The 14,622-nt window shown below is 45.9% G+C and overlaps 1 protein-coding gene across 4 annotated transcripts in view; it reads right to left on the bottom strand.

Moving 5' to 3' along the window:
- Positions 1-14,622, bottom strand: part of LOC112237183 (protein unc-13 homolog C-like) — a 261,928-nt gene that overhangs the window by 245,802 nt on the left and 1,504 nt on the right. The gene's annotated exons all lie outside the window — the stretch shown is intronic.

Here is a 14,622-nt window from a genome sequence, read left to right as displayed (position 1 = left end):
GCCAATATACCACGGCTAAGGGCTGTATCCAGGCACTCCGCTTTACAATGTGCATAATAACAGTGCTTAGCTGTGATATATTGGCCATATACCACACCTCCTCGTGCCTTATTTCTTAATTATAACGCTGTCTGCTTTAACAAGTCTATTTTAACACACAATTTTTTTAAACGCTCTATTGTAACACCATATAACTTAACAACAACTACACTGCTCAAAAAAATAAAGGGAACACTTAAACAACACAATGTAACTCCAAGTCAATCACACTTCTGTGAAATCAAACTGTCCACTTAGGAAGCAACACTGATTGACAATACATTTCACATGCTGTTGTGCAAATGGAATAGACAACAGGTGAAAATTATAGGCAATTAGCAAGACACCCCCAATAAAGGAGTGGTTCTGCAGGTGGTGACCACAGACCACTTCTCAGTTCCTATGCTTCCTGACTGATGTTTTGGTCACTTTTGAATGCTGACGGTGCTTTCACTCTAGTGGTAGCATGAGACGGAGTCTACAACCCACACAAGTGGCTCAGGTAGTGCAGCTCATCCAGGATGGTACATCAATGCGAGCTGTGGCAAGAAGGTTTGCTGTGTCTGTCAGCGTAGTGTCCAGAGCATGGAGGTGCTACCAGGAGACAGGCCAGTACATCAGGAGATGTGGAGGAGGCCGTAGGAGGGCAACAACCCAGCAGCAGGACCGCTACCTCCGCCTTTGTGCAAGGAGGAGCAGGAGGAGCACTGCCAGAGCCCTGCAAAATGACCTCCAGCAGACCACAAATGTGCATGTGTCTGCTCAAACGGTCAGAAACAGACTCCATGAGGGTGGTATGAGGGCCCGACGTCCACAGGTGGGGATTGTGCTTACAGCCCAACACCGTGCAGGACGTTTGGCATTTGCCAGAGAACACCAAGATTGGCAAATTTGCCACTGGCGCCCTGTGCTCTTCACAGATGAAAGCAGGTTCACACTGAGCCCATGTGACAGACGTGACAGTCTGGAGACGCTGTGGAGGACGTTCTGCTGCCTGCAACATCCTCCAGCATGACCGGTTTGGCGGTGGGTCAGTCATGGTGTGGGGTGGCATTTCTTTGGGGGGCCGCACAGCCCTCCATGTGCTCGCCAGAGGTAGCCTGACTGCCATTAGGTACCGAGATGAGATCCCCTTGTGAGACCATATTCTGGTGCGGTTGGCCCTGGGTTCCTCCTAATGCAAGACAATGCTAGACGTCATGTGGCTGGAGTGTGTCAGCAGTTGTTGCAAGAGGAAGGCATTGATGCTATGGACTGGCCCGCCCGTTCCCCAGACCTGAATCCAATTGAGCACATCTGGGACATCATGTCTCGCTCCATCCACCAACGCCACGTTGCACCACAGACTGTCCAGGAGTTGGCAGATGCTTTAGTCCAGGTCTGGGAGGAGATCCCTCAGGAGACCATCCGCCACCTCATCAGGAGCATGCCCAGGCGTTGTAGGGAGGTCATACAGGCACGTGGAGGCCACACACACTACTGAGCCTCATTTTGACTTGTTTTAAGGACATTACATCAAAGTTGGATCAGCCTGTAGTGTGGTTTTCCACTTTAATTTTGAGTGTGACTCCAAATCCAGACCTCCATGGGTTGATACATTTGATTTCCATTGATAATTTTTGTGGGATTTTGTTGTCAGCACATTCAACTATGTAAAGAAAAATGTATTTAATAAGAATATTTCATTCATTCAGATCTAGGATGTGTTATTTTAGTGTTCCCTTTATTTTTTTGAGCAGTGTATATAATTAAAGCCTCAGTGTGACTACTCTGACCATTGTGACTACTGACCGTTGTACTTTGTCTCGGGTGACTGTACTTTGTTGTACTATTCCGTCTGTTCTTTGACTTGTGACTTGTAAATATTGTACTGTTAGACACCATGTAAACAAGATGTCTTTTTTCCTAAACTATCTTTAATAACTGTACCCTCACTATTGTGACTAGTTTGACTTAGTGGATATTGTAACTGTAGTCTGTTCTGGCTGTGACTACTTTGGCTTAGTGGATATTGTAACTGTAGTCTGCTCTGACTGTGACTACTTTGGCTTAGTGGATATTGTAACTGTAGTCTGTTCTGACTCTTGTGGCTGTTTCAGCTTTGATCAGAAAGAGAGCCTTCAACCACAGAGCACTATGTATCTGGGAATCTGTAGGTGATACAGCGACTCAGCGTTCATATTAAACAGCTGAGTTTCCCTTTATGAAATGCTACATCCAAATCGGCAAGTTAGGGTTTGACAAATGAAACATTCTCCCTCTCTCTCCCTCAGGAAAACTTCACATGCAAATATCTTTATGGGACCCAGGAGAAATTTTTATATAATCAAATTAGATGGGCAATGATCTGTGTGCATGAGAGAGAGAGATGGCAGACATTTTTCACTGAAACAGCTAATCACAGATTGATTACTAACATGGCTTCCTAGCCAATCAGCAGATGGGACAGATGTCACATGAGGGCTGTTCCAGAAAGCTGGATCAGTGAGGCAGCCAGCTGTCTTTAATATTCTGAAATAACTTCATATTTTCAAGAAATATAGACTTGAAATTGTAATGGTATAATTATCTTGACAAACAACAACCCATAGTCAAGATTAGCTTCCTAAATTAACCAGAAAGTCCAAATATATATTTGACTACTTATCAGAGCTGATCTAGAACACTTGTGTAAGTGTGCTGCTTGTTGAATGTCCTCCCCTATACGCGTGCTGAAAGTCTGTTGTCAATTTGTTTACAGTTAAATAGTATTGTATCTGATCAAACACCATTTTTTGGTAACAGGCTGATTGGTTGGCTATTTAAGCCAGTAAAAGGGTCTTTACTATTCTTGGGTAGCGGAATTACTTTTGCTTCCCTCACTGCCAAGAATGACCTAATACAGTACATTATATCACACCCAACTCAACTTATACCTGTCATATCAAACTATGGGGTTTTCTTCACAATGTGAAAAACTAGCTTCTAACCAGGGTCCTGGTCAGGTCATGTGATCAGGGAGTACTCTGGTCCCTAGCTGTACACACTGAAACAACAGTGCTTTTTCGCGATCTAGCTGGAACTCCCAGAGCAGAAACGGACTGGCCATAGGGCAGTATAGGCAAATGTCAGATGTGCTTGTACATCTTTAGCCCGGGGGGCCTGTCTAAATTGGGGGCTTTGCACAGAACTATCATTGTTTGGCCAACAATGGGTGCTTTGAGGCAATAAATGTGTTAAAAATGTCCAGGCCGTTTTCTAGTTCCAGTCCATCCCTGCCCCAGAGAACTACAGTGCCCTCCAATTATTGGGACAGTGACACATTTTGTTGTTTTGGCTCTGTACACTTTGGATTTCAAATTATACAATGACTATGAGGTTAAAGTGCCGCACCTCTCTGATTCAGAGAATACTTATTTTGGTTGAATGCATTCAGTTGTGCAACTGACTAGTTGTCTCCTTTCCCTTCCTCTCTCTCTCTCTCTCTCTCTCTCTCTCTCTCTCTCTCCCCCTCTCTCTTTCTCTCCCCTCTCTTTCTTTATTCCTCTCCCCCTCTTCCCCCTCGCTCTCTCTGCCTATTTAGCTTTCTTCCACCCCTCTCTCTCTCTCCCCCTCTCTCTCTCTCTCTCTCTCTCTCCCACTCCCCCTCTTTCTCTATCTCTCCTTCTCCCACTCCCCCTCTATCCCCCTCTCACTCGCTCTCTTTCTCTCTCTCTCTCTCCTCCCTCTCCCTCCCTCTCTCGCTCTCTCTACCCCCCTCTTTCTCTATCTCTCTTTCTCCCACTCCCACTCTCTATCTCCCCCCTCTCCCTTTCGCTCTCCCTCTCTTTCACACACCTGAGTCACAGCCCGACTGCTCTCTCACCGTCACCACATGAATTCTATTGATGGAGGAACATGATGATCAGTGTAATAACATGCCCCTTGACGTCTGGCGTCAAGTGTATAAATGTGTGAGTGTGGGGGGGATAATGTCAGCGGGATTGTCTGCGTGTGGTGTGTGTGTGTATCTGTGTGTGTGTGTGTGTGTGTGTGTGTGTGTGTGTGAGAGAGTTTTTATACGCTTTCAATAGTAAACGGGAGATCACCTCATCTACAGACTATATATCTGGTGTCGAATATCTATTATTACAAACTGGGTGGTTCGAGCCCTGAATGCTGAATGGACAGCCGTGGTGACAGCCGTGGTTTATCAGACCATATATGACAAGGCATTGCGTTGGACTAGTAACCGGAAGGTTGCGAGTTCAAATCCCTGAGCTGACAAGGAACAAATCTGCCGTTCTGCCCCTGAACAGGCAGTTAACCCACTGTTCCTAGGCCGTCATTGAAAATAAGAATTTGTTCTTAACTGACTTGCCTAATAAAGATTAAAATAAATAAATATATACAGATTTTTTTTTAAAGTGTGGTTGGAAACAGTGTTTTTTTAATGAAAGCATTTTTATGAAAACCACATCACAACAAACACTATACAACACTTAAGTACCAAAATAATATATATAACACATAAGTACCAAAATAATATATATAACACATAAGTACCAAAATAATATATACAACACATAAGTACCAAAATAATATATATAACACATAAGTACCAAAATAATATATACAACACATAAGTACCAAAATAATATATACAACACATAAGTACCAAAATAATATATACAACACATAAGTACCAAAATAATATATACAACACATAAGTACCAAAATAATATATACAACACATAAGTACCAAAATAAAAAAGGTTTGATAAAACAGATAACAAACATACTAATTAAAAATTTATAAATTAATTGATCTGTAAAGACGAAAAAAATACCCCCCAAAATGTTTTGTTTAAATGTGTGTGTGCACTTGAGTGTGTGAGAGTTAGGCTTTTTGGAGGAGATTACGGAGTAGTTTGGTTCATCAGGCTGACCTGCAGTCTTCGCTTGGAGTTATCGAGGGATGATGATGTTTTGGCAATGTGAGAATTCCAGAGTATGGCACCTCTGTATCTGATAGAGAATTAACTATGTGAGGTGTGGTAGTGGGGAGGGTGAAGGTTATCACAGTGTCTGGTATTATATAGATGGATTTCAGAATGAACCTGGAATAATCCATTGAAGGGTTTAGTTAAACTGTCTGGGAAGTACTTGTAGATGAAAGTGCATAATTGGCATACATTAATGTTGTAAATAGACAAGATATTGAGTTTGTTAAACAAAGGTGCAGATGGTTCCAGGTAATTAGAGGAGGTTGCTAGTTTATGTCTTGTGTATGATGAGTCCTTTTGTGTAGGTAGGAGGCATATGTACTGGCCCAGTAGTACAGTAAATGAGATATGAGTAAATAAAGCTATAGTATAGAGTTAAGAAGCAAGCCTGACCACTAATCTTTCTGATGATACCAACAGATTTCATCACTTTGCTGCAGACAAGTTGAATATGATCTTTCCAGGATAACTTTCATCAATTAGAACTCAGAGGAATCTAGTGGATGTGACTTTCCATTTCATTCCCAACAATTAAGATTCTGGCAATTTATTTTACAATATTTCTTATTCTTACTAGTGAATACAATAAAATTGGATTTATTTTTTGTTTATCCGGTACCATTCAGAAAATGTGTCCATGCCTGAGTTGGTTTCATTAATTAGTGAATCAACATTTTTGTGTGATAAAATCTAATTGGTATCATCAGCAAAGAGAATGGGAAGTACGGTAGAAGACACAGCAGCGGTAGAAGACGTGTTTGTAACCAGTTTATAATAGCAATAATGCTCCTCAGGGGTTTGTGATATACTGTATGACCAATATACCACGGCTAAGGGCTGTATCCAGGCACTCCACGTTGCGTCGTACAAAACAACAGCCCTTAGCTGTGGTATATTGGCCATACTGTATAAAACATCCCCTCAGGCCTCATTGCATAAATCTAAACTATATACTGGCTCTACTAATTTAACTTATATACTGTCTCTACTAGTTTAACCTATATACTGTCTCTACTAGTTTAACCTACACACTGTCTCTACTAATTTCACCTATATACTGTCTCTCCTAATTTAACCTATATACTGTCTCTCCTAATTTAACCTATATACTGTCTCTCCTAATTTAACCTACATACTGTCTCTACTAATTTAACCTATATACTGTCTCTCCTAATTTAACCTACAGTGGGCCAAAAATGATTTAGTCAGCCACCAATTGTGCAAGTTCTCCCACTTAAAAGGATGAGAGAGGCCTGTAATTTTCATCATAGGTACATTTCAACTATGTCACACCCTGACCATAGTTTACTTTGTATGTTTCTATGTTTTGGTTGGTCAGGGTGTGATCTGAGTGGGCATCTATGTTGGATGTCTTGTTTGTCTATTTCTATGTCTGGCCTGATATGGTTCTCAATCAGAGGCAGGTGTTAGTCATTGTCTCTGATTGGGAACCATATTTAGGTAGCCTGGGTTTCACTGTGTGTTTGTGGGTGATTGTTCCTGTCTCTGTGTTTGCACCAGATAGGACTGTTTAGGTTTTCACATTTCATTATTTTGTGGTTTATTCATGTATAATTTTTCCTTCATTAAACAAACATGAATCATCACAACGCTGCATTTTGGTCCGACTCTACTTCACCACAAGAAAGCCGTTACAGAATCACCCACCACAACAGGAACAAGCGGCGTGGTAACAGGCAACAGCAAAAGCAACAGCAGCGAAAAGAGGAATGGACATGGGAGGAAGGTTTGGACGGCAAGAGTATGGACTATACTTCTTGGGAGGAGATAGACAGGTGGGCGGTCGACCCAGGGAGAGTGCCGGAGCCCGCCTGGGATTCGATGGAGCAGTGCGCGGAAGGTTATCGGAGAATGGAGTTGGCGAAGCAAGCACGGCGGCGCGGACGGAAGCCCGAGAGTCAGCCCCAAAAATTTCTTGGGGGGGGCTCACAGGGAGTATGGCTACGCCAGGTAGGAGACCTGCGCAAACTCCCTGTGCTTACCGGGGGGCTAGAGAGACCGGACAGGCACCGTGTTATGCTGTGAAGCGCACGGTGTCCCCAGTGCGGGTGCATAGCCCGGTGCGGTACATTCCAGCTCCGCGTATCGGCCGGGCTAGAGTGAGCGTCGAGCCAAGTGCCATGAAGCCGGCTCTACGCAGCTGGTCTCTTAGTGCGTCTCCTTGGGCCGGCTTACATGGCACCAGCCTTGCGCACGGTGTCCCCGGTTCGCCTGCATAGCCCAGTGCGGGCTATTCCACCTCGCCGCACTGGCAGGGCACCCGGGAGCATTCAACCGGGTAAGGTTGGGCAGGCTCGGTGCTCAAGAGCTCCAGTGCGCCTGCACGGTCCGGTCTATCCAGTACCACCTCCACACCCCAGCCCTCCGGTGGCAGCTCCCCGCACCAGGCTTCCTGTGCGTGTCCTCGGCCCAGTACCACCAGTACCAGCACCACGCATCAGGCCTATAGTGCGCCTCGCCTGTCCAGCGCTGCCAGTCTGCATGGAGCAGCCAGAGCTGCCAGTCTGCATGGAGCAGCAAGAGCTGCCAGTCTGCATGGAGCAGTCAGAGCTGCCAGTCTGCATGGAGCAGCCAGAGCTGTCAGTCTGCATGGAGCAGCCAGAGCTGCCAGTCTGCATGGAGCAGCCAGAGCTGCCAGTCTGCAAGGAGCTGCCAGTCTGCAAGGAGCTGCCAGACCTGCCAGTCTGCATGGAGCAGCCAGAGCTGCCAGTCTGCAGTCAGAAGCCGCCAGAGCTGCCAGTCTGCAGAGCTGCCAGTCTGCAAGGAGCCAGCCAGAGCCGCCAGTCTGCATGGAGCAGCCAGAGCCGCCAGTCAGCATGGAGCAGCCAGAGCCGCCAGTCAGCATGGAGCAGCCAGAGCCGCCAGTCAGCATGGAGCAGTCAGAGCCGCCAGTCAGCATGGAGCATCCAGAGCTGCCAGTCTGCATGGAGCAGCCAGAGCTGCCAGTCTGCATGGAGCAGCCAGAGCTGCCAGTCTGCATGGAGCAGCCAGAGCTGCCAGTCTGCATGGAGCAGCCAGAGCTGCCAGTCTGCAAGGAGCTGCCAGTCTGCAAGGAGCTGCCAGAGATGCCAGTCTGCATGGAGCAGCCAGAGCTGCCAGTCTGCAAGAAGCCGCCAGAGCTGCCAGTCTGCAAGAAGCCGCCAGAGCTGCCAGTCTGCATGGAGCAGCCAGAGCCGCCAGTCAGCATGGAGCAGCCAGAGCCGCCAGTCTGCATGGAGCAGCCAGAGCCGCCAGTCAGCATGGAGCAGCCAGAGCCGCCAGTCAGCATGGAGCAGCCAGAGACACCAGTCAGCATGGAGCAGCCAGAGCCATCAGTCTGCCAGGATCCGCCAGTCAGCCAGACTCTTCCAGATCCGCCAGTCAGCCAGACTCTTCCAGATCCGCCAGTCAGCCAGACTCTTCCAGATCCGCCAGTCAGCCAGACTCTTCCAGATCCGCCAGTCAGCCAGACTCTTCCAGATCCGCCAGTCAGCCAGACTCTTCCAGATCTGCCAGTCAGCCAGACTCTTCCAGATCCGCCAGTCAGCCAGACTCTTCCAGATCCGCCAGTCAGCCAGACTTTTCCAGATCCGCCAGTCAGCCAGACTCTTCCAGATCCGCCAGTCAGCCAGACTCTTCCAGATCCGCCAGTCAGCCAGACTCTTCCAGATCCGCCAGTCAGCCAGACTCTTCCAGATCCGCCAGTCAGCCAGACTCTTCCAGATCCGCCAGTCTGCTAGACTCTTCCAGATCCGCCAGTCTGCCAGACTCTTCCACATCCGCCAGTCAGCCAGGATATGCCAGAGCCTTCCTCCTCTCCTGTGCTGCCGGAGTCTGAAGAGTCCCTCTGTCCCGAGCTGCCCCTCTGTCCCGAGCTGCCCCTCTGTCCCGAGCTGCCCCTCTGTCCCGAGCTGCCCCTCTGTCCCGAGCTGCCCCTCTGTCCCAAACTGCCCCTCTGTACCGTGTTATTAAGTAGGGTTGCCGTGGCTAGGAGGTCACGGAAGCGGACAAGGTGGGGGACTAAGACTACGGTGAAGTGGGGGCCACGTCCAGCACCAGAGCCGCCACCGCGGACAGATGCCCACCCAGACCCTCCCCGATAGGTTCAGGTTTTGAACCGGAGTCCGCACCTTGGGGGGGGTACTGTCACACCCTGACCATAGTTTACTTTCTATGTTTCTATGTTGTGGTTGGTCAGGGTGTGACCTGAGTGGGCATTCTATGTTGGATGTCTTGTTTGTCTATTTCTATGTCTGGCCTGATATGGTTCTCAATCAGAGGCAGGTGTTAGTCATTGTCTCTGATTGGAACCATATTTAGGTAGCCTGGGTTTCACTGTGTGTTTGTGGGTGATTGTTCCTGTCTCTGTGTTTGCACCAGATAGGACTGTTTAGGTTTTCACATTTCATTATTTTGTAGTTTATTCATGTATAATTTTTCCTTCATTAAACAAACATGAATCATCACAACGCTGCATTTTGGTCCGACTCTACTTCACCACAAGGAAGCCGTTACAAACTATGACAGACAAAATGAGAAAAAAAATCCAGAAAATCACATTGTAGGATTTTTAATGAATTTATTTGCAAATTATGGTGGAAAATAAGTATTTGGTCACCTACAAACAAGCAAAATTTCTGGCTCTCACAGACCTGTAACTTCTTCTTTAAGAGGCTCCTCTGTCCTCCACTCGTTACCTGTATTAATGGCACCTGTTTGAACTTGTTATCAGTATAAAAGACACCTGTCCACAACCTCAAACAGTCACACTCCAAACTCCACTATGGCCAAGACCAAAGAGCTGTCAAAGGACACCAGAAACAAAATTATAGACCTGCACCAGGCTGGGAAGACTGAATCTGCAATAGGTAAGCAGCTTGGTTTGAAGAAATCAACTGTGGGAGCAATTATTAGGAAATGGAAGACATACAAGACCACTGATAATCTCCTTCGATCTGGGGCTCCACGCAAGATCTCACCCCGTGGGGTCAAAATGATCACAAGAATGGTGAGCAAAAATCCCAGAACCACACGGGGGGACCTAGTGAATGACCTGCAGAGAGCTGGGACCAAAGTAACAAAGCCTACCATCAGTAACACACTACGCCGCCAGGGACTCAAATCCTGCAGTGCCAGACTGAAGTTTGCTAGAGAGCATTTGGATGATCCAGTAGAAGATTGGGAGAATGTCATATGGTAAGACGAAACCAAAATATAACTTTTTTGTAAAAACTCAACTCGTTGTGTTTGGAGGATAAAGAATGCTGAGTTGCATCCAAAGAACACCATACCTACTGTGAAGCATGGGGTGGAAACATGATGCTTTGGTTTTTCTGCAAAGGGACCAGGACGACTGATCCGTGTAAAGGAAAGAATGAATGGGGCCATGTATCGTGAGATATTGAGTGAAAACCTCCTTCCATCAGCAAGGGCATTGAAGATGAAACGTGGCTGGGTCTTTCAGCATGACAATGATCCCAAATACACTGCCCGGGCAACGAAGGAGTGGCTTCGTAAAAAGCATTTCAAGGTCCTGGAGTGGCCTAGCCAGTCTCCAGATCTCAACCCTATAGAAAATCTTTGGAGGGAGTTGAACGTCCATGTTGCCCAGCAACAGCCCCAAAACATCACTGCTCTAGAGGAGATCTGCATGGAGGAATGGGCCAAAATACCAGCAACAGTGTGTGAAAACCTTGTGAAGAGGTTTGACCTCTGTCATTGCCAACAAAGTATTGAGATAAACTTTTGTTATTGACCAAATACTTATTTTCCACCATAATTTGCAAATAAATTACAATACAATAAATTACAATACAATGTGATTTTCTGGAATTTTTTTTCTAATTTTGTCTGTCATAGTTGAAGTGTGCCCATGATGAAAATTACAGGTCTCTCTCATCTTTTTAAGTGGGAGAACTTGCACAATTGGTGGCTGACTAAATACGTTTTTGCCCCACTGTATATCAAATCAAATCAAATCCAATTTTATTTGTCACATACACATGGTTAGCAGATGTTAATGCGAGTGTAGCGAAATGCTTGTGCTTCTAGTTCCGACAATGCAGTAATAACCAACAAGTAATCTAACTAACAATTCCAAAACTACTGTCTTATACACAGTGTAAGGGGATAAAGAATATGTACATAAGGGTATATGAATGAGTGATGGTACAGAGCAGCATAGGCAAGATACAGTAGATGGTATCGAGTACAGTATATACATATGAGATGAGTATGTAAACAAAGTGGCATAGTTAAAGTGGCTAGTGATACATGTATTACATAAGGATACAGTCGATGATATAGAGTACAGTATATACGTATGCATATGAGATGAATAATGTAGGGTAAGTAACATTATATAAGGTAGCATTGTTTAAAGTGGCTAGTGATATATTTACATCATTTCCCATCAATTCCCATTATTAAAGTGGCTGGAGTTGAGTCAGTGTCAGTGGGTTGGCAGCAGCCACTCAATGTTAGTGGTGGCTGTTTAACAGTCTGATGGCCTTGAGATTGAAGCTGTTTTTCAGTCTCTCGTTCCCAGCTTTGATGCACCTGTACTGACCTCGCCTTCTGGATGATAGCGGGGTGAACAGGCAGTGGCTCGTCTGTGGACCTATTTGGGCGGTAAGCAAATTGGAGTGGGTAGGGTGTCAGGTAGGGTGGAGGTGATATGGTCCTTGACTAGTCTCTCAAAGCACTTCATGATGACGGAAGTGAGTGCTACGGGGCGGTAGTCGTTTAGCTCAGTTACCTTAGCTTTCTTGGGAACAGGAACAATGGTGGCCCTCTTGAAGCATGTGGGAACAGCAGACTGGTATAGGGATTGATTGAATATGTCCGTAAACACACCGGCCAGCTGGTCTGCGCATGCTCTGAGGGCGCGGCTGGGGATGCCGTCCGGGCCAGCAGCCTTGCGAGGGTTAACACGTTTAAATGTCTTACTCACCTCGGCTGCAGTGAAGGAGAGACCGTATGTCCTCAAAGCGGGCAAAAAAGTTATTTAGTCTGCCTGGGAGCAAGACATCCTGGTCCGTGACTGGGCTGGATTTCTTCCTGTAGTCCGTGATTGACTGTAGACCCTGCCACATACCTCTTGTGTCTGAGCCGTTGAATTGAGATTCTACTTTGTCTCTGTACTGACGCTTAGCTTGTTTGATAGCCTTGCGGAGGGAATAGCTGCACTGTTTGTATTCGGTCATGTTACCAGACACCTTGCCCTGATTAAAAGCAGTGGTTCGCGCTTTCAGTTTCACACGAATGCTGCCATCAATCCACGGTTTCTGGTTAGGGAATGTTTTAATCGTTGCTATGGGAACGACATCTTCAACGCACGTTCTAATGAACTCGCACACCGAATCAGCGTATTCGTCAATATTGTTATCTGACGCAATACGAAACATCTCCCAGTCCACGTGATGGAAGCAGTCTTGGAGTGTGGAGTCAGCTTGGTCGGACCAGCGTTGGACAGACCTCAGCGTGGGAGCCTCTTGTTTTAGTTTCTGTCTGTAGGCAGGGATCAACAAAATGGAGTCGTGGTCAGCTTTTCCGAAAGGGGGGCGGGGCAGGGCCTTATATGTGTCGCGGAAGTTAGAGTAACAATGATCCAAGGTCTTTCCACCCCTGGTTGCGCAATCGATATGCTGATAAAATTTAGGGAGTCTTGTTTTCAGATTAACCTTGTTAAAATCCCCAGCTACAATGAATGCAGCCTCCGGATAAATGGTTTCCAGTTTGCAGAGAGTTAAATAAAGTTCGTTCAGAGCCATCGATGTGTCTGCTTGGGGGGGATATATACGGCTGTGATTATAATCGAAGAGAATTCTGTCTCTACAAGTTTAACCTATATACTGTCTCTACTAATTTGACCTCTATACTGTTTCTACTAATCTAACCTATATACTGTCACTACTAATCTAACCTATATACTGTCTGTAGTAATCTAACCTGTATACTGTCTCTAACAATCTAACCTGTATACTGTCTACTAATCCAATTGATATACAGTCTCTACTAATCTAACCTGTATACTGTCTGTAGTAATCTAACCTGTATACTGTCTCTACTAATCTAATTTATATACTGTCTCTACTAATCGAACCTGTATGCTGTCTGTGTTAACCTAACTTGTATACTGTCTCTACAAATCTAATTTATATACTGTCTCTACTAATCGAACCTGTATACTGTCTGTAGTAATCTAACCTATATACTGCTGTGGTAATCTAATCTATATATCGTCTCTACTAATCTAACCTAGAAATCTCCAGTAATCTAGCCTATATAATGTCTATAGTAATATAACCTATATACTACATCTACTAATCTAACCTATACATTTTCTCTAGTAATCTAACCTATATACTGTCTCTGACAGTGTAGTCTATACTGTCTCTAGTAATTACATTTATATGCTGTACTATCTACCAGCTGCTAACCTAGATTACACTGGATTACCTCGAGACAGAATGCACTGAGAAACACTGCTATAATGTTCATGTAACGTTCACATAACCAAACCACGTTGAGATATCCAACCAAAACGTTGCCATAACGCTCAACCCACCAGACCGTCCCAGCTCTCTCTTCTCCCTCTCACTCACTCTCTCTCTCTTCTCCCTCTCTCTCTCTCTCTCTTCTTCCTCTCTCTCTTTCTTCTCTCTCTCGCTCTTTCTTCTCCCTCTCGCTCTCTTCTCCCTCTCTCTTCCTCTCTCTTCTCTCTCTCTCTCTCTCTCTCTCTCTTCTCCCTCTCTCTTCCTCTCTCTTCCTCTCTTTCTCTCTCTCTCTCTCTCTCTCTCTCTCTCTCTTCTCCCTCTCTCTCTCTCTCTCTCTCTCTCTTCTCTCTTCTCCTCTCTCTCTTCTCTCTCTCTCTTCTCTCTTTCTTTCTTCTCCCTCTCTCTCTCTTCTCTCTCTTCTCCCTCTCTCTCTCTTCTCCCTCTCTCTCTTTCTTCTCTCTCTCTCTCTTTCTCTCTCTTCTCCCTCTCTCTTCCTCTCTTTCTCTCTCTCTCTCTCTTCTCTTCTCTCTCTCTCTCTCTCTCTCTCTCTTCTCCCTCTCTCTCTCTTCTCCCTCTCACTCTTTCTTCTCCCTCTCTCTCTTCTCCCTCTCTCTCTCTTCTCCCTCTCTCTCTTTCTTCTCCCTCTCGCCCTTTCTTCTCCCTCTCGCTCTCTTCTCCCTCTCTCTTCCTCTCTCTTCTCTCTCTATCTCTTCTCCCCCTCTCTCTCTTCTCCCTCTCTCTTTCTTCTCCCTCTCGCTCTTTCTTCTCCCTCTCTCTCTTTCTTCTCCCTCTCGCTCTTTCTTCTCCCTCTCGCTCTCTTCTCCCTCTCTCTTCCTCTCTCTTCTCTCTCTCTCTCTCTCTCTCTCTTCTCCCTCTCTCTCTCTCTTCTCCCTCTCTCTCTCTTCTCCCTCTCTCTTTCTTCTCCCTCTCACTCTTTCTTCTCCCTCTCTCTCTTTCTTCTCCCTCTCGCTCTTTCTTCTCCCTCTCGCTCTCTTCTCCCTCTCTCTTCCTCTCTCTCTCTTCTCCCTCTCTCTCTTCTCCCTCTCTCTCTCTCTTCTCCCTCTCTCTCTCTTCTCCCTCTCTCTCTCTTCCTCTCTCTCTCTCTCTTCTCCCTCTCTCTC

This window comes from Oncorhynchus tshawytscha, linkage group LG04 (assembly GCF_018296145.1).
Source record: "Oncorhynchus tshawytscha isolate Ot180627B linkage group LG04, Otsh_v2.0, whole genome shotgun sequence".
In the NCBI taxonomy this organism is placed as follows: domain Eukaryota; kingdom Metazoa; phylum Chordata; class Actinopteri; order Salmoniformes; family Salmonidae; genus Oncorhynchus; species Oncorhynchus tshawytscha.
Note: the sequence above shows the minus strand (reverse complement) of the source record. Positions and strands in the feature narration are given on the sequence as shown.